Source organism: Lasioglossum baleicum, chromosome 1 (assembly GCF_051020765.1).
Source record: "Lasioglossum baleicum chromosome 1, iyLasBale1, whole genome shotgun sequence".
NCBI lineage: Eukaryota > Metazoa > Arthropoda > Insecta > Hymenoptera > Halictidae > Lasioglossum > Lasioglossum baleicum.
Genome location: NC_134929.1, coordinates 6,750,596 through 6,769,288, shown reverse-complemented (window position 1 = coordinate 6,769,288; position 18,693 = coordinate 6,750,596). Strand labels below are relative to the sequence as shown.

Genomic DNA, 18,693 nt, shown 5'->3' with positions numbered 1-18,693 from the left:
ACAATTATAAAAACTGTTATAAAAAATTTATGTATTAGTGAAATATCGGCGTGGGTCAGAAGCGACCCCGGTATAGGCCTAGAACTCGCAGCAGTCCGAGGGTTAATGAAAAAAGATGTACATTACACACTTGGCCTGTTGAATGATCTTGTTCCTTTACGGCTGTCGATGAGTTTGTGATATAATTGAATTACTAGGCTTCTTTGATTGAAATGTCCAAAGCCTCGAACCATTTGTATCACCTATTACATTGAAAAGGTCTACGGATTTTTCCGATTTCGATCTCACTGAGGGTTACGATACGTGTGCAGCCGTACGAGGACACGTAGCCGTTGAAATTTTCTGAGGCAGCATTTCAGAAGCCATTATGGTTCTCCCATTTCCTGAATGATATCCACGTGAAAGGGAGACGAAGGGAGAGAGAGGAGAGGGAAAAGAATACACGCGAGCCTGGACTAGAGAAAGGATATCGTAGTCATAGTTGTTGGAAGTAGGTACGAAAATAATTGGACAGACAGCTTTCAGAATGCATCTCTGTAATACGTCAGGCGAAACTGCAGCGCGAGATCAGAGGAGTCTTTAATCCATGGTGTACGAATGGAAATGTTCGTACTAGACAAAGACACCGGGTAGATGAATGTTAGCTGATATGTAGACTGCGGATTTATTTTACTTAAATTAAAAATACTGTTGTACTATTTTCAGCTGGTGTACAATTACTAAAACATATATCCGCTACCTCCTTTTATTCATTGATAATATTTTGTACCAATCACAGTTGTGTATATTTACAATGAATCACAACTAAATCGTTAAAATTAAGACACATTTATATTTGCAACCGAACTACAGTAAACCCTGTATATCGGTGTGAACCACTACTAATGCGACGCGGAGTGTCGCAGTCGCCGGCACAGTTCAAAGACCCGCGCGTCCTCACAATGTAACACCAATATTCAATCTTTTTTATTATTACTTTTTTTTTAATGAAATTTTCACCAATATATTAGTGGTATTTTTCTGATTAAAATAATACCAAACACGATATAATTTCAACTGTATTTAGTGGTTTAATTGACGATGAAAGTTTCGGGTGCAAGGAAGGACAGCGTATGGGAAAGAAAGAAACGCGGAGAGTCAGCTGCGCGCGGTCTCTCTTTACACGCGCTGCCTTTCTCTACGTTCGGTTCGGACTTCGAAGCTCAAAAAAATAGTGTCTCCTCGAGGCTTTTGCGTTTATAGAGGATTTACAGCGATTCGGTCGATCAAAGCGATTCGGTCCCTACTTTCTTACTGCCATTTCCTGATGGACGATCAGTACTTTATGTTACATTAAACGTAACGAACCGTAACTTATCTGCAGATAGAAAGAATGTTATTATTGTGGCAGGGTAATTTAACGATAGATGTTCTCGCAACATGGTGTAATTGAACGTCCTTTTTAACGAGAGCCTGATCCATTCTTTGTTAATACCGCGTCACCGCGATGATCGCTGCCACGATAACATAGTAGATAACGGGATGCTGCTCGCGACGCGATGCGGCGTTTACGGGCAATACTTAGACGACGATCGTGTTTGATGTGTGGCTGATAATGTGCAACGATGCGTGACATTCGGGTAATTATAAGTCTTGTTATGAGGATGGAAACTGGTCCCGCGTAATAGAACTGGCGAAGTCGTGACAACAAATTTAACGGCGCCGTTCCAGCCGCGGCACAACTTGTCTTGAGAAATTAATAATGTTGCGGTTGCCTTTTAATGAAGGCTTTCAGCGCGGCTCTGCGAGGTCTCGTTACAAATTAAATATTCATCTTTTCGCATATTGCGACGCGACGAAACGCCTAATAGGCGTATCCCACCGAGTAATGTTTAATATATTGTTCTCTAACGCACTGTCACGTCGCAAACGTTTGTAGAAGCTCACGGTTCACTGATATAATTAATTTTATCATCGATTGTATGAGTCAGTCAAATGCAAAACAGTAAAAACATTTAACGAATACAAATAACGTGCTGTTGTGTTATTTTCAACTCTATCTAAGAGAAGAAATAAATGTTTATCTAGCTCAATGACCTTGAAATATGTTGTCAAGGTCATGAAAATCTACGAGGAGTGAATTTTAATTATCTTCGTTGTCATTTATTTAAGATATACGCATAACGTTGACAACTGCGAAGTAATATTTTTCGAGCAACACAATTAGTTGTTTTCTTTATGCTAAAATATTAAATGTGTCATTCGCGTGGTGAGGTGCGACGTTATGTTAAATTATAACAAATACATAAGTGTAGTTCAGGTTTAAAACCGTCAACGGTTATATTTGTTTAAAGAAGAATGTTTAAGAAAATATGATGGACGCTAAAATAAGAATAAAGATTTATCAAATCGTGTTTTCCTTGACCTAGTTTATAAATAGTGTATCTTTATAAACTGAACCAGTATCGTGTCCTTGTAGAATCCATTGTTCCAAGATGCTAAAAAAGAAAACCGATGAAGCAGTTGCAACAAAAGCGATTGTGAAAATATCGTGACGAAACGAAAATCCCCATTAATTTAATTTACAATATAGTTTTTATATGTACAGGTATTTCATACAAATATTTTTTCAATTCCAAATATGGTTGCCGTCTACTCCAATTTCTGCGAGAAAGCTTACGAAAATAAAAATATACCTCTGATTAAGCTTACTTAACCATTGGCAACGGTATGCCAGGCATTGTTTCCTTCGCGCGAATGTTTCTGCAATAGAATCAAGTCCAGAAAGCTTAATGGAATAGCTAAACAGTTCTTATTTGCACACGATAATTACTGTTTTAACATCGAACAGCCGGAACGGCGCGTTAGATCGGTGAAAGATAAATCAACGGCAGGTATGATCAATTCACGACTGAACATTTCGATAAATTGTCGGACAGCCGCGTGGGATATTCTGAAATTGCTTTGACACATTTCCTATCATTTGCCTGGAGCCTCCTGCGTGCTCCGGATCGATAAATTAACCGGCAGATAATACACACGGACAGACGTAACGCGTGCTAGCGTTGTTCGTCAACTCCACTCGTTGTTCCTGGTCAGTAATTCATCTATGTTAATCCCCTGTCAACTTTGCAGGATTACTGTCTTTGGATCAACTATGTTTATCAATGAAAGCCAATACGAAGGTCACACGTATACTTTTTGCAGCGTTCATAGACGAACAAAACAGAAAGAACTTTTTCTATCATTGTCTTTCATATCAACATTTTTAAGATGGGTTTCTAATTATACGACAGATTTATTAAGGCAACAAGTGGTTCTATCATCGTTTACCTTGGAGCCAATCATTTTTCAACTACCGACAATATAAAGTCGCAGCAACATTATCTTCATCTTCGACCCCGTTTCCGTTTTATCTTGAAATCGGGCACGAACTTTCGCACTCGTCCAATAGAAGTGAAACGAAAACAGTGTCGCGGCCACGAGAAATTGAAAGGTGGGGAAGTCACGCATCAATTTCGTTGCGTTAAGCGTTCTAGTTTCTTCTCGGCGTTTATTTAGATTTATGGAAGTGCATTGCCTTGGTGAACTTTTAAACTGGACGCTGCACTGACGCACAGTCCCTTGAGCGGACGCTTTGAAACGAGTCGCGCGCGCTTTCTAACTGAAAAGAGAACGACTCGGTAGCGCTAAAAAAGTTAGTACCGTGATTTATTTCACCTTGTTTTTTCCAACTGACAGTTGACGATCAAAAGAACGCACTGGGGAAAAATATGGCGACTAAATTACAATGCATATAACCGAAGAGAAGAACGGGAATAGTTTTCGAGTAATTAAGCAACGAGAGCCTGTGAATTTTTATTTTGTTCTCCGTCGATTTCCAAGAAACTAAACAAAAACTTGATTTGGCCGCTAACGGCTCCATTTTTTCAAAGGTCAAACGAAAATCTTTGCAAAGTGATAAATGAAAGCGGAGTATATGAAACAGTCGTTTTTAATAGAAGCGAAAAAATTCACTGGAAAGAACATTTTTGAAAAGCGGAAAAATTCACGGGAAAGAACATTTTTGAAAAGAAGCGGAAAATGAAAGAATACTTTTGAAAAGAAGCGGAAAATGAGAGAGAATTTTTGAAAAGATGCGAAAACTGGCAATGAAATAATTATTTTCACGAGAAAATGTATTTAGGGATGTTTTACAGCGCAATGCAGGAATTCTGTACATACATACAGTGAGAGTAAAAAATTAGTATACAACCCATACATATGAGATTCTACATTATATTTACAGCATATTTCGCATGAACCAAAGTTGTGATGTTGTAGTATGTACATGGTATTTCTAGTGTCACAATCGTATATACATTTCTTAGTGAATTACGTTTCTAAAGTTTTGTAAACGAATGCCTATCTGAAGTAGGTTTGTTACGAACGTGTCAAAAGTGAATATACGCAGCAAAAGTAGTTAGTCTGTTTAGTCTGTTATGAAAGATAGTCCTACAAACTGGTTTTCTAGAAGCAGTAATTTCTGAATGAGCGTGAATTCGTGTAAAGTTTCATCAGTGTTGATTACTTTGAAATCCATGGTGCATAAATAGAATTACGAGTGAAGAACTGTATTTAGTGGTTTAATTTTGGAGTTAAAATAGCTTCGAGTGCAAAGGGTTAATTTTGGTAAATATTTATCATTTTTCAAACACTCTGTATAACACCACAATGTATTTATATAAAAGTTAAGGGAAATTAAAAAATTGAGGAATCTATTCTGTTCGTAGTAATACCTTCTTTAAATATCAATTTACGCATGGATAATTCATACAGCATATATTATAGATACACGAAGGCTGGGAAAAATACACATTTTGTTCGAAAATTACGATACGATTCCACCGTGAAATGTCTCGGTCTTGCTTCGTCAAAGAGGGACAAATATTTTCCGAGCGATGTATCTATTTCTCCCTGTATTTATGGCGGACTTGAATCGGTCATGCCGGAAAAAGTATTGCTCACACATGGATTGGACCACGTTTTATCCCGGTGATCGATAGCGAGGCACGGCTGATTCAGGTAGAAGAATTTCTGTGGGAACAGTGAAAAATTCAGCAATACATCGCAAATATTTGTACATATGATTGTCCTTACGCAGGAACAACGTTAATTGCATACGAAATCACGGTATGAATTTCTGCGAATTACATTTTGAATTCACCGTTTTAATGATTAAATACCGGCACGTAGAATTTCAGTTATTAGGTTATAAACTTCTACAAATTTTTAGTTTACTCCAGTTTTTGTTGCACTTCAGGTAGACAAATCCTGTTTTCCATAATGATTCGCAGTCTACTCGTACAACACAATGTATGGAGCTGCTGATAATAACTGATAAGTCCATGCAATTTCTACAAAACTGCTAACTTCTGATTGTACAATGATTAGTTTCTTTACTTGTTTCATGGGAAATAGTTTCCTGTGTTGTGTAAAGTAATTATAAAATAAATAACAAGATAGAAAAAAGGTTGCCCCCAGAGAGATTCGAACTCTCGACCCCTGGTTTACAAGACCAATGCTCTAACCCCTGAGCTATGGAGGCTCACGGACTTCCTCTCGTTTCAGACTCCAGAAGAATCTGACAAATATTCTTTCACATTCTGTTGCACGTCAATCATTTGAAAATATGTTATTTATGTAAATATATCGTGTATTCTTTAATTATATTGTAACACAATCATGTTACAAATAAAAAACGTCGTTTATTTTATGATGTTCTGTTCGTTTTAGAAGAACGAAATATATGTACAGTCTTTGTTTAATTAATAGATCTTTGTATATACGTGCTATAACAGATTGTTTTACGTTATATATTTACATACAATTGTTGCTATGATCACGCTCATAAATTATTTATTGTAATAAAAGTGGACTGAGCTCTAAATTTAACACTGTTCCGTAAGCACAATAACAATTCGTAATAATTCATTTGTAAGATAGATTGATGGAAATGGCGATTGGTAAATCGTGCATCGATCTTGTTAGAGATTACCTAATTACATTATTACACAGCAATTACTAGTGGCGCTCGGCGATGATAATGTTATCTAAGCAAATTCCGACGTCGTGCATAATTTATTATGCATACACTAGCCGTTATCCACGATTTCCTCTGCTAGGTTTTTTGAAATTTCCATCTCTGCTGCGGCAGGAAGTCAATTATGACGCTCTTTACTTTCCTCGTGCAACATTCAAAGCAGAAAAAGAATTGGAAAGGCGTTCTCTTTACGTTTTTCAACCACATTACTTAATATTAAACTCGTTTTATCCTCCCTTCGATTATAATGAAATGCAATAACTGACCACAATTTTTAAACTGCTCTTTTTTAATGAAATAATTTCTTTAAATAATTAAGTTTTAATAAAAAAATATTTCAAGGGATTCATCGTAATTTATAGGAACAAATCAGTCTTACAAGGATTTATTTACTACATAAAATAGATAAGTATACAAGATTTTAAAAGTTGAATAAAAAGAATAATAAACAATATCTATAAATCGCTCGTCGATCTACACTAGCTTTGTTCGCGCGGAAATAATAAACTTTGCGAAAATATTCGACACATTTTTATTCATAGCTCTTCGTTTAATATCACGTATTTCCAAATAAACAAAAATAATACGAATAAACATTTACTTAAATTGAGAATTCATGGAATATATTATTGTTCCGTGCCGATCCAAAGTGGAGTCGCGTGTCAAAGGTTATGAAAACTAAAAACTTTTTTGTAACACAAAAGCAATATTGCTGTGATGAAAATGTTCTTACTGTCGTTTTGAAACAATTTCATCAAGAGTTGTTGCTTATAAAATGACAAATGGTATGTACCTTTAAATTCTTCTGAAGTTTCTCTTATTTTCATTGTAAACGCATGAAATTCGCAACGTAGTTATCACGATATTCTACAAAAGTTCAGTTTACCAAGTGCGGCTCCACCCTAACCTTCGACTTGCCAGCAACCACGCAAGGAACTACAAGAAATTCTATGATGAATAGAAGAAAGGCAGCACATGGAAGTCACGTGTTTCTTTGCTGCGTAATTCAATTATTTCTTAGAAAAGGGAGAGCATGGTCAGGTTAAACGGGTGATTTTTCAAGAAGAAAGAACGGAGCGAACTACGGCGGCTGTGAGCCCTGAATCTTTAATCTGAGAAATGTACGAGGGGCACGTCGCGCTGGTGGGAAGCATCGGTGAAATAAGTGCCGGTTTCCGTGCAAACAGCCGGCGTGTTGCGCAATGTCTGTAAATCGGGAAGGACTCGAAGCGCACCCCTGTGTTCCATTTTTGCCCGTGTTTAATCGCCACGTTCGGCCTCCCTATATAGGGTGGGTCTCTTCAAAATTTTCCTCGAAAGTATTCTATTTGTGGTCAAATGAAATATATAAAAAAAAACTTTTTAAAAACCACGCTCATATTAAAAAATGCACTAAAAAGAAGAAAATTATTTTTTCCCTGGTTCTCTATAAAATACCGAATCCAGTTAAATGATTAATAATATTTTTCCCCAAAATTTTAAGCAATTAGTTGAAAATTTCTTCTGTTATCAAATTAGTGTCGGAATAGATAGACAAATCTCTATACATATAACAAAAATGAAATGCTGTTCGTTGGTCACGACATCACGGGAGAACGGCTGGACCGATTTGGCTAATTTTTTTTTAATGTTCGTTGTAGTCCGAATCAGGTTTTTAGATTTAAAAAAAATTGGAAAAGTTGCTCGGAAAAATGGAAAATTCGGCAAAAACTAAAAGTGCTTTTAGAATCATATTTCAATACAACAAAAAAACGAACGTCGTAGCTTTTAATCAATATTTCAATAGAACGTCGCAGCTTTTAATCAATATTTCAATAGAAATTTACATTATCGACGTCTGTTAAAATAAAATGCGTACCACTAAACTTCTCACGAGCTCGCAAAGCGAGCGAGCAACAACTCCCCTCTAGTTTAATATAAATTTAAATAAAATCGTGACATTAGTGACTATAAAAACAAAAGCGTGGAGCGCTAAACTATAATGACGTAATCCTCGTGTTAGTTTTAACCCTCCTTAATTTAATTTAAATAAATGGACTCGAAGACTACTGCATTTCAGATGAAAATAGGTGACTCACCCGTTTATGTGTCCCCGAAGGACGTGGAAAAGGCAGTAGCACTACCGGTTGGGTAGTAGGGCGAAGCTCGGAAGGAAAAATGGGAACGGACGGATCTGTGGAGTGCCATAGCCTCGGAAACCAAATGTTTGCGGACAAATCGTCGTCGTTTTCGACTAGGGGGGTAAAATCAACAAACCGTACTGGTTCGGTCCTAATCCGTCGAACGATGGAAATCGTTTTGCGCACCCCAACATGATCTACCCTCGACAATATAGCGTCTGGGGGACATTGTCTCGATGTGTCCAAGAACACGAAGTGTGTTCATTTCTCTTTGCGGTTTTATCGTGCGATGGGGGAAGGTTTGTCTGACGGCGGAAAAATCGAGATTTTAGGTGATTTTTACGAGGAACCAACGCTCGTTTGGTAATCAAGATTGAGGACAGTTTTCTTTTATGGAGGCTGGTTTCGGTCTCTGAATTATGGACCGACGGGTTCTTTATTGACACAGAGGGTTTCAATTTACCATAAAACATACGGAGTTGGTTGCATGCTCTTTTTATTGAATAAATATGAGAATTTTGATTTCAAAGGAAATGGGTCTTTCCCAGTAGGTTGAAATGAGTTCTGATAACCGTGTAATAACTAGACAGCGGATTTTATGCATTTATGACAAACATGAATGCATATAATTCAAAAAATGTATAAAAAAAAATTTTTAAAAACAAGATTTGACGCATACAACAACAACAACAACAACGACAACTCGGTAAGCTAATATAAGCGTGGTAAAATAGTAAAACCATTGGAATATTAAATGCATTGAGAAAGAAAATTAATTTCTATTTCTATTTAAAGATTTATTATTAAGATTATTAGATTGGAATGTTACGATTGTAGTCTGCAAAATTTTCCACAGTATTTCTGATCTGATAATTTCCATTATTTTTCCACGGGTTTTACTTATTGTTAGAATGGGCCACTTCCCAATATTAAGTTAGTAAGCAATTCGTATAGCAACTTGCGAGCGAATATGGTAAATCAGAAATTTTAAACCGATGCATATACTGATAGCTAGGATAAGTAATTAGTTTGCGAGATAAAACAGTACGAGAACTACGTCGAATGGTTTATCTTATCGCAATGTCTCTAATAGCCTTATCTGTTCAATGAAACGGTATCTTATTTGTTACGTGTGACTTCATTCCATATTCAAAACTATTATGTAGTTCACTTGAACAATGATTTCATTAAAAAGAACCTGCGAAAACTTTTGTATTATTAGAAGCGGTCGGAAGTGTTCCGACGACTCTTTTGTCATCTCGTTCCTACATACGTGTTTAATTAATTTGCCGGAACTTTCGGAATCTGAATTAAGTGGTTCACCGAGGATCGTGGCCAGTCGTTTTCCTCGGTAGATGTCGCCACTGAGAATTCTCGAGTTGGGTGACTACAGCTTCGTTAGACTAATATCAAGGGGATGAAACCGGGGGAATCTTTCGTTTTCGACGGCGTGGAAAGCAAACTAATGCGAATTTCACTTTAATTTCTAACCACGTATCAGAGACCGTGGCATGCGGGTCGCCGGGTGAAACTGGACCGAATCTGCTGGATTCTCTAGAAACTGCGTTACATACTTCGTATTAAATTAACTCTAACAGTTCCAGCATTTTCGCGTCTCTCGCTCCGTAAACGAAGACTCGAGAGTCCTTTTCACCGATATGAATCACGTTTATTTCGAACGAATTTCCTCGATATTGTGATATGCGGTTTTATTAGCTCATTTCACTAAAAGCCAACGGCAATTAACGAGTTACATTTCGGTAATCCGCGGACTGCGGATTTCCTGCATTAACGGCGTACACAAGAGTGTGAAGTGTAATGAAACGACGCTTTCAACATGCATTCATTAAGATTCTTTGTTATTTTCGTGTTAGCAAACGTCGTAACCGCGGGAAAACGATCTTCTTTTTTAGTCTGGTACTTGAAAAGCTTAGCTACGGAAACACTTGCACGAATGCTTGTTGTGTTTGAAGAATAAAATCTTATTAAATACCAATTTCAAAATCATTTGAGAATTTTAATTTTCTGGTTGTTGAATAAATTCTACTAATAGCAAAATAAAAATTGTCATTCTTAATTGCAAGACACAGAAGCTATATATCATCATATATAACATCAGATGTTAAACAGCCAACGGTAGCACCGGTCATCTATTTCATTAATAAATAACAGTGTTTCTATGCATATACGAGTGCATCTCTGGGACGCAAGTCGATTCGTCTGAATTCTGCTTGATGTAGAACGGAAGCGGATATATCATACCTTGTTAAATTTACAAGATGGTAATAATACGCGCACACTGAGCTTCATCCGAAGCGGAACAATGTGTTTCGAAATTCTCAATAATTTCTGCCACGTATCGGCGAACGTAAGGAGCTTTTATATTATCGAACAAACGGAACCTAGTCGAGAGTCTTCTAACAATGTTGAGCCCACTTGCCATCCAATGGGATGTTACGAGCCGAGGGCGGGCGGATATTACGTGACCGAGGTTTGTTCGTGCGAACTAGCTGGTACCTGTTTCGTAACCGGGTGTCACAGGATGGGTTGTCGTGGACTAGCCGGTGTCTGTTGCACCACCGGGTCGTCACTAGCTAGGAAAGAAAGCCTAGCCTCTTAATTTTGTGTACGTAATTCACGTATTAATTTTAACTGTTAAGTTATAACGAAGTCCTTTTACTGTAGGATATTCTTGGTAGAAATATTATCTATGTACGTTTGCTATATGTGAAATATGAATCATACGAGTGAACGCTACATGCGAAACATGAATCATTCCTGCTATTTGTTCTTTGCTACTTATCAGAATTATATCAATAAAATACAGATATACATATAGAGATGGACAGGAAAAATCCAAAGTAGTAATATATAGATTGGATTTTGTTCTCACTTATAATACGTGCTTCGTATTTTCAATAATTGCCGTCGTTTAACATCAGGATTATGAAGAGTACAATTTGTACAAATGTTGGAGGTCGCATGAGAAAGATTTCAAGACTAAGAATTCGCAAGAACGACTCGGCACAAAGAGGTGTATTTTTATTTAGTATTTTATGTATAATCTCAGTTTTCATGGTTCTTTTATCACGAGGCGTATCTGGCTGATAGTATCATCAAAAGTATAAAAAGGAAGGGTCGTGAAAAAAATTTGCCTCCAGAGAGATTTGAACTCTCGACCCCTGGTTTACAAGACCAGTGCTCTAACCCCTGAGCTATGGAGGCGGCTGAGGTTTTTTTTTCTTTTGCACGTCCGGATGTATCCGAGCTCTCGGCTGCTCAACTTTCCCGCATAACAGTCCCTTTTTTAAAATCAAAGATTTCTGTCGGTAATTTATATTCCCACAATTTCATTATTCATTTTATATAAGAGAGATGTTAATTATTACCAAATTCCTTGACCTTAAGTTCTGCTTCGTCAACGCAATTCATTCGTGTGCTGATATTCTAGTTCGATTTTACTGAAAATTGTCTTTTTAAATAATTACGATGAACCCGTTCTTATAAAAATAAAAATATTTTAATTAAATACGTCTTCTCAGATGGATATTCCGATGAAAGGGTACTCGAATAATTCGAACTCATTGCACAGAATTATGGTAATTTCCATATCTTCTGTTGATATTCCATGCTGATGCGAAGACTTTGGCTATTTCGACTCGGTTATGCAATTTTCATATTTTGCAAGGCTAATCAAGTTTCATAAACCTCTAGTTTGCCTTGGACTAAGCAAGTAATTGCAAGTCAACAAGTTTTGTTTATATCTGCAATCATTTAGCTTTAGTGATCTGTATCGCGTTTGAGATTGAGTTTTTCACATTTTTCAACATTTTACGGAGAGATAATTGTGTTTTCCATCAAATGATTCATTGTAGAGCAATTTGTTTGGTTTATGATAATTTCAACAATATCAATAAATAGCTTGAATTGTATATTTTATAGGACATCAATATGCGATATCGTGTCGTCGTCATAAATGTTGCCTGTATGAAATACAACGAATATTGAACCGCAGCTAATCTAATTAAATTGATCTGAACGAATTACAGTGTTATACATACGCTCACATTTCCGGAGAATGCGTCCATAATGATTAATTATTAGATCGCAGACTTAATTCATGGTATATACGCAAATGTGAAAAAATATAATGCGTGAACGTTTCTAAAGTTTTATTTGCGGAAATAAATGATAACACATAAATAGATATCGATCATCCTGTATATGAGAACGTACTTTTTCCAAATGCTCGCTCCCGTTCAAAAATAAGAATCAGCGAAAATGGCGGTGCTCAGCGGGAAGGGAGACACTTAATCCCCACCGAGTATTGGGGCTATTTGCCGGTTTCTGTGGCATTGGTTCGTGAAACAGTCTTGGTTTCACGACCCGATATCGTCGCGAAATTATGCGTGAAACGGTCTACCTTTTCCCTCGAAATTTCTGGCGCTAATCGGCATTCGTGAGCTTCGGCTGGCTTCTTTCGCGTCGAAGAACAAAGACATCTGCCGCTGTCTGCTCTTACAATTAGAAGTTAATTGTTACGATCTCCAGCAAAAACCGGCCGCAGATGTCCCGAATGTAAATTCGCGTTTCTAGCCGGGCCGGTGCGCTAGGGATACAGAAGTTCCGCAGTTTCGGCATAAATAATTGGAATTCGGCGAAGTTCCCGGTTAAAAGCAAATTGCGAAAAAGGAGACCGATAATATCGCGACGACGCGCGACGGTCCGTAATCATAATCTCTCCGAAGGAGTGAATATCAGCTTTGTTGCGGGAATTCAACTTCCCAGATCTCTTATTTTAACTGTTCGTGGTTGAAACAAAGTTATTCGAGGCTATATCGTGAGGTGCTATTCGGAGTTTAGCACGGTTGCATTTTGATTACAGAAATGCTCTCTATTCGTTTCAATTTGATTGTTAATTTTATTGTTAGAAAAGTTGAGGGGTAATGTGGGAAATTGATCTATTTTATAAGAGAACTGTTCAGTTTTGGCTTATGATTCCTGCGAGAAGTTTGTTCCTCTGGACGAGTAGAACACGATACAATCAAGATCATTCTTGCACAGAATTTTTTTAACAGATCTTTGATTAATCGTCAATTAAACAAGTAAATATGATGCAAGTTGTATCGTGTTTGGTCTCATTGTAATAAGAAAAATGTCTCTAATATGTTGATAAGAGTTTCATAAAAGAAATAATTAAAAATATCGAGGCATTACTGCACTTATTCAAAATTCTAGGTGATCATATTAAAATCTACGTTTTAACGAAGTTGTAAATAATCTTAAATAAAAAGGGCAATGGAACAAGAACATTGTGGTAACATTTTTAATTGTTCCGAAAGATTGTTGCAAGAGTATTGTGTAACGTTTCCATTCGTTGAAAAGTCTGTCATACTTTTTCATTTTGTACGTATTCCACAGCCAGACTATATATTTTGTTCCGCAGTATCTCGTTTGCTTTGAAATGTCATAAAAGTAACGTAAAATCGATATAAATAATAACGTTAGTAACATCCGTTTTTGTAATATGCGACTCGTTAAGGACAGACCCTTCGAGACGGGAAAACTATTGAACGGCACGTCAAGCAGTTCTCCCTTCTCTCTCCTTTTGCTTTTATCACATTTCCTTTAAAAGCTTTTTCATACTGCACGTAGAATGCGCGATCGCCGACTAATTAGCATTTCATTCATCCCACGTCAGTCTATTATACGTGGCCGTAGAATTTTTTATCTATCTCGCATCGATTTATCTTTTCCACGTTCACATTTATTCGAGAATTTTTTAATTATCAAAGACTTGCGTATCTTTTCTATGGTGTTTCGTGTAAATTAAAATTAGATAAAGGCGCATCAACACTTATGTTGTAACTTCTTAAAGATGTTTACGGAAAATTAAAATTTTCCGCATTGCATTTTTAATTTTCCATGACAAACATAAATGTTTTCTTTTTCCACGTGCAGCAGATACGTATTACACGCCTTAAATTTACTTATAATTTCATTATTCAAACGTAAGCGAACCTTTGAAACGAATTTTCAACGAAAATCCTCCTTTCTGAATACTATTACCGATTCATTCGAACTTTTAGATAATTATCAATATAAAAATAAACAAACGAAAGATAATATCTAAATAACTCTTTAGGTCTCTCTAAGTCTAAGCAACCAATTGCACATGCTAATTTACAAGTACGGTCGAGGATGTAAATTATTCACACACAAGTTTTGCGTCCGTTTGCTGAATCTCAGTGGGTCATTTAGGCACATTCAAGCTATAATCATTGGCAAATTAGTTCTAGTGCAAATGATGGTTAACTCGATACATCCTCCGGTGCTATGTGTTTACACGATCGCAAGACCTTAATCGCCAGCGCGAGCATCGGAATGTGTCATACAATGTGGTGGATGACAATAACAGTTTGGATTAATTGCATGGTCAAGTGTGTTTACTGTTACATGCGTAACAAGCATGTTCCGCAACCTCGCGAAACAGATCACCGGATTGTGCCTAACAGCTGTGTAGTGGGTTACATAATTGCGAATTATTGACTGCTTGTGACGGGAGGAAGGAGCTGTAGTCGAGACGTACAGGTTTCCTTCAGATATAAAAGGAGAAATATTGTATATTTTCGAGTAGTCTCTTCATCCGCTTGTCAGATACGAAATGAAACTGCGTTAACACTCAGGAGGCGGACAGTTTTAATAATTGAGCCGTTTATTCTGAAAGTGGCCGAAGTCCATTTTCGAGAAAAATCAAGCTAGCAATTTGAATATTTACTACGTAAACGATATTCTCAGGTTTATCAATGAAATCGCGCTGGGTCAATTCAAAATGTAAACAAAGTGCTTAAATCGAGAACAGATTTGCACTCTACCGATTCAATCGTGAATATCGAATCGTGGAATACTTTCTAAAGTCCGACATTTCCTACGCGACGAGCTAGATTGTCTTTTCTCCTCAGTGAAATGATCGAGGACAAAGAAATCCGGATCATTCCAGCGGTGAAGGAGATCGTACAGTAAGATGTTAGGAAGTGCAGGATAAAAGAAATGGTCTGTGTAAAAACGGGAGGAATGTTCGCGGGAATCCCTGTAACGTCGAGGATAATCACAGGAAACGAACGTTAATTCGACGTCCGATCGGATACCGGGTCGCGATAATCCGCGATTGCGCTACAAATCGTTTCCTTCGAGGATATTTTCCGAACGGGGGTGAGTTCGACCGGGGGTGAATTATGCACGGCCTCTTTCACGGTATTTTTGCCTCATTTCCGTGATCCTCCCCAATCCCGCGGCCGTGTTTCATGATTAATGGATGTAGGGGGATAGGGCGAGTTCCACGAGTGGCGGCCCACGAGTGCATCGAAAAATGCAGCAAATAGCTCGATCCCGAGTAGCACGGTCAACAGCAGCATCGGCGGGGTGGATAGTGGAACGTGCGAAGTCGATTATTGCAGGCATTCTCCGGGCACGTGGAAATCGATACCTAATTATCGGTCGAGACACCGCACACGAACTACTGCGGGAATTTCCTTGTCCTACCGACCGCCGCGCCGGGCCGGGCCAGCTATTTCGTGCATGTTACTTCGCCTGTTCGGATTATCGAGGCACCAGCGATCTAGCCCAGGCTTCGATGTTTTCTCACAGCTATCGTGATATTCTGATTTCCCTCGAATTTCCTCCTACGAAATCCGGAACCGTTTATTAACCTCTTTTTTTTTGCTGTTCCGCCATTCACTTTCTGAAACGGGCGCGTTTCGTTCGGAGATACGGAATTACCAGGAAAATGTTTTATTGATCATTGATAGCCGCAGGTAATCAAGCAGGAAAAAGCGTTCCAGGGCTCTCTTAGCGATTATAGAAATTAATATATAAGATATTATTACCCCCTTTTTTTTCTCTGCGTATAGGGTGCAAAGGGTGTACCCCAGGCTGACAAAAACGAAAATAAAAAGTTGACGAATGGAAAATTTACAAAAATTTTCTTGAGAAGCTAAAACTTTGATCTTAATGCTACGTATTTTATTTTTATTCTATCTTATACGTATACAAACATTAAATAAAAATACGTTTTTGTAAAAATGGGAGAACAACAGATTAATTTAATCTTTATTATCAACGGGGGTTGAGGATATATTGATAAAAAGATTCACAAACCATCTATTAAAACTACTGTGTGCCTGTGAACATTTGAAAGCTGTAAAAGTTCAAAGGACCCTTTAAAGTTTAGACAGCGAGTGGAACATCCTAATTCGCCCGCTCTATTTCCTTTTGAAGAACCCTGCCAATGACGGCGAATGGACAGTTTAGAACCATGGTACGGCTTTAATTTAAATTACAGCATCAAAGAATGGGAATCTGGTCCGTGTTCTTTTTAGCGACGGTTAAGAAACAAGGAACTCGCCGGAGAAACATTCATACAGAAAAAGCAATTAGTATCTGCCCGATCTCTCTTTCTGCATCCGACAACCGCTGTTCCGCGCACGCTGCGTCTGGATTACACAGACAAATTGCAATCGATATGATGAAGTCGTCGCTCGACAAGTACACCATAAAAGTACTCTAGGGGCCACGTTGTTCGGAGAATGAAGATCTCGATGAACAACAATCGGGTTTCAGCTTAGAATAATTTCAGCATTTCAGCTTACTTTTCAGAAACAAAAATTTATCATCGACCCCTGTAGCTGCAATTATCGATTGAAGTAGAAATTTATTCGTCAATCGTTATATTAAATTTTTCCCAACTCTGCTATAGACCCTTTTTAGACTTCCATCGACGCAATCGGTCCACCTGGACCCCGTTGGGAACCCCTGGTTTTTACATTATTAAATAAGTTGGTATCTAATCAATCGCTAAACATTTAAGTATTGCATGAGGTGTTGTATCAATTTCATATCCATGAAATACAAAAAAAAACCGTATATGTAGGAACTATTCTTAGGTCGGAAGAAATGTTTAATCGAATTGAACTTTGTCGACAAAGTTCAAAGGAAGATAATTCGAATGCCCATTAATTCTGAAATGAAGGACACTCCATGGATAGAATTAGTCAAATTGGTTTATGATCCCCAAGGTCTGCTGCTCACGTATGTCCCCAATTCCACCAACTGTCCACCCGAACAATAGCCGTGTCGTAAAACAACGCTAAAGCACAGCGACCTTACCAGATGCGCACGCGGTAATTCCAAGTTCCTGGCACTCTGTATAGTTCCACTTACACCACCCTTAGCCTATAGTACGATTTAGTCATTTTCGAATCACACGCGATAAACCTGCAGATTTATTGAGTTTGTTACGATCTATTAGACGCTTCCAATTGTAATTTACTAGGATACGGTATGATATATACAATAATTTTGATATACAGGGTGAGTCACCTAACGTTGCCACCTCAAATGTCTTTGTTGTTTTTAAAGCTTAAGTATGAAGTGTCTACAAATAAGGGGCTTCCTCAATGAAACAGCTATTCAGTTAGTTTAATTGCCCCAAATGGAGTACTTAAATGACAATTTGGATGTTCCCGGTCAAAAATGACTCCGGCACAGCACTCGGGGGGGTTAACTAGGTTCGTTTCTTCGAAGGGACAGACTCCCGTTGAAATACGCAGAAAGGTGGGTAGAAGTCGTGCCGGCACGTGACTTACGGCAGCTGTACGTATATCGTCAAGAACACTGCAGTTCCGGTGGCGTAGGAAGCGTCGAGTGTGGAATATAAACTTTAACGGATGGCTTCTTCTATGGTGCCGTGCACCAGAAGTGATCTAGGACCTCTGTCTCATTCTTGCAGCTTCTTTCACGCGATCTTCGTCCCAGATAGACCGCGACGCTGCGTCGGCTATGGATCAGTAGGAACATGTTACCGCTTTCTATGCAGAAACGGTTCAGCTGACTCGAACATGTCACGCGCACCACGTCGAATCGTGTAACGACGATACCTAATGAAAATTGAGAACTCCGCCGTGCACTATTTCGCATTCGAAATGTTCTTCCATTCGAATTAAATGTTAAAAGCTAGGAAAACTAAATGTTAAAAATTAAAAGTTCTGTCTCATCGACACGGTCGGATGGACTGTAGTAGGAAAAATCTTTTCTGCACATCATTTCATAAACCAATGGCTTCTAATTGCTTACAAAACATCCGGTTGTTCGGTACAATTATAAAAAAGTTAGTCTGTTTTAAAGGGTGTATGAATACTTACGTGACTGCTGTAAATTTTATTTGCTTTCACATGATTTTTTAGGCACACCTTCTGGATGAGAAACGAGTGTGTAAAATTAACGTAATGGTATGTACTTAAAATTCATTTGAGGTGTTTATTGTGTTATATTTGACATTAAACTATTTTATGGAGTACTAAAATGCGAATACACGTTTAACAACAGTACATATATGCAACATTATCCATCACATGGGTAATAAATATATTTATCGTACTACGGGTTCCGTGTAAGTTGATCATATCTAATACTTAGCAAATATTGGTCAATAAAATGAACAGCTTTTCATAAAAA

At 37.8% G+C, this 18,693-nt stretch overlaps 2 non-coding genes across 2 annotated transcripts; both read right to left on the bottom strand.

The window, feature by feature from the left end:
* Nucleotides 1-5,493: 5,493 nt before the first annotated feature.
* Nucleotides 5,494-5,566, bottom strand: Trnat-ugu (transfer RNA threonine (anticodon UGU)). The gene has a single exon. It is a non-coding gene; the product is annotated as a tRNA-Thr (tRNA).
* A 5,767-nt stretch (nucleotides 5,567-11,333) lies between these two features.
* On the bottom strand, nucleotides 11,334-11,406 carry Trnat-ugu (transfer RNA threonine (anticodon UGU)). Its single transcript has one exon. It is a non-coding gene; the product is annotated as a tRNA-Thr (tRNA).
* Between the last annotated feature and the right edge of the window lie 7,287 nt (nucleotides 11,407-18,693).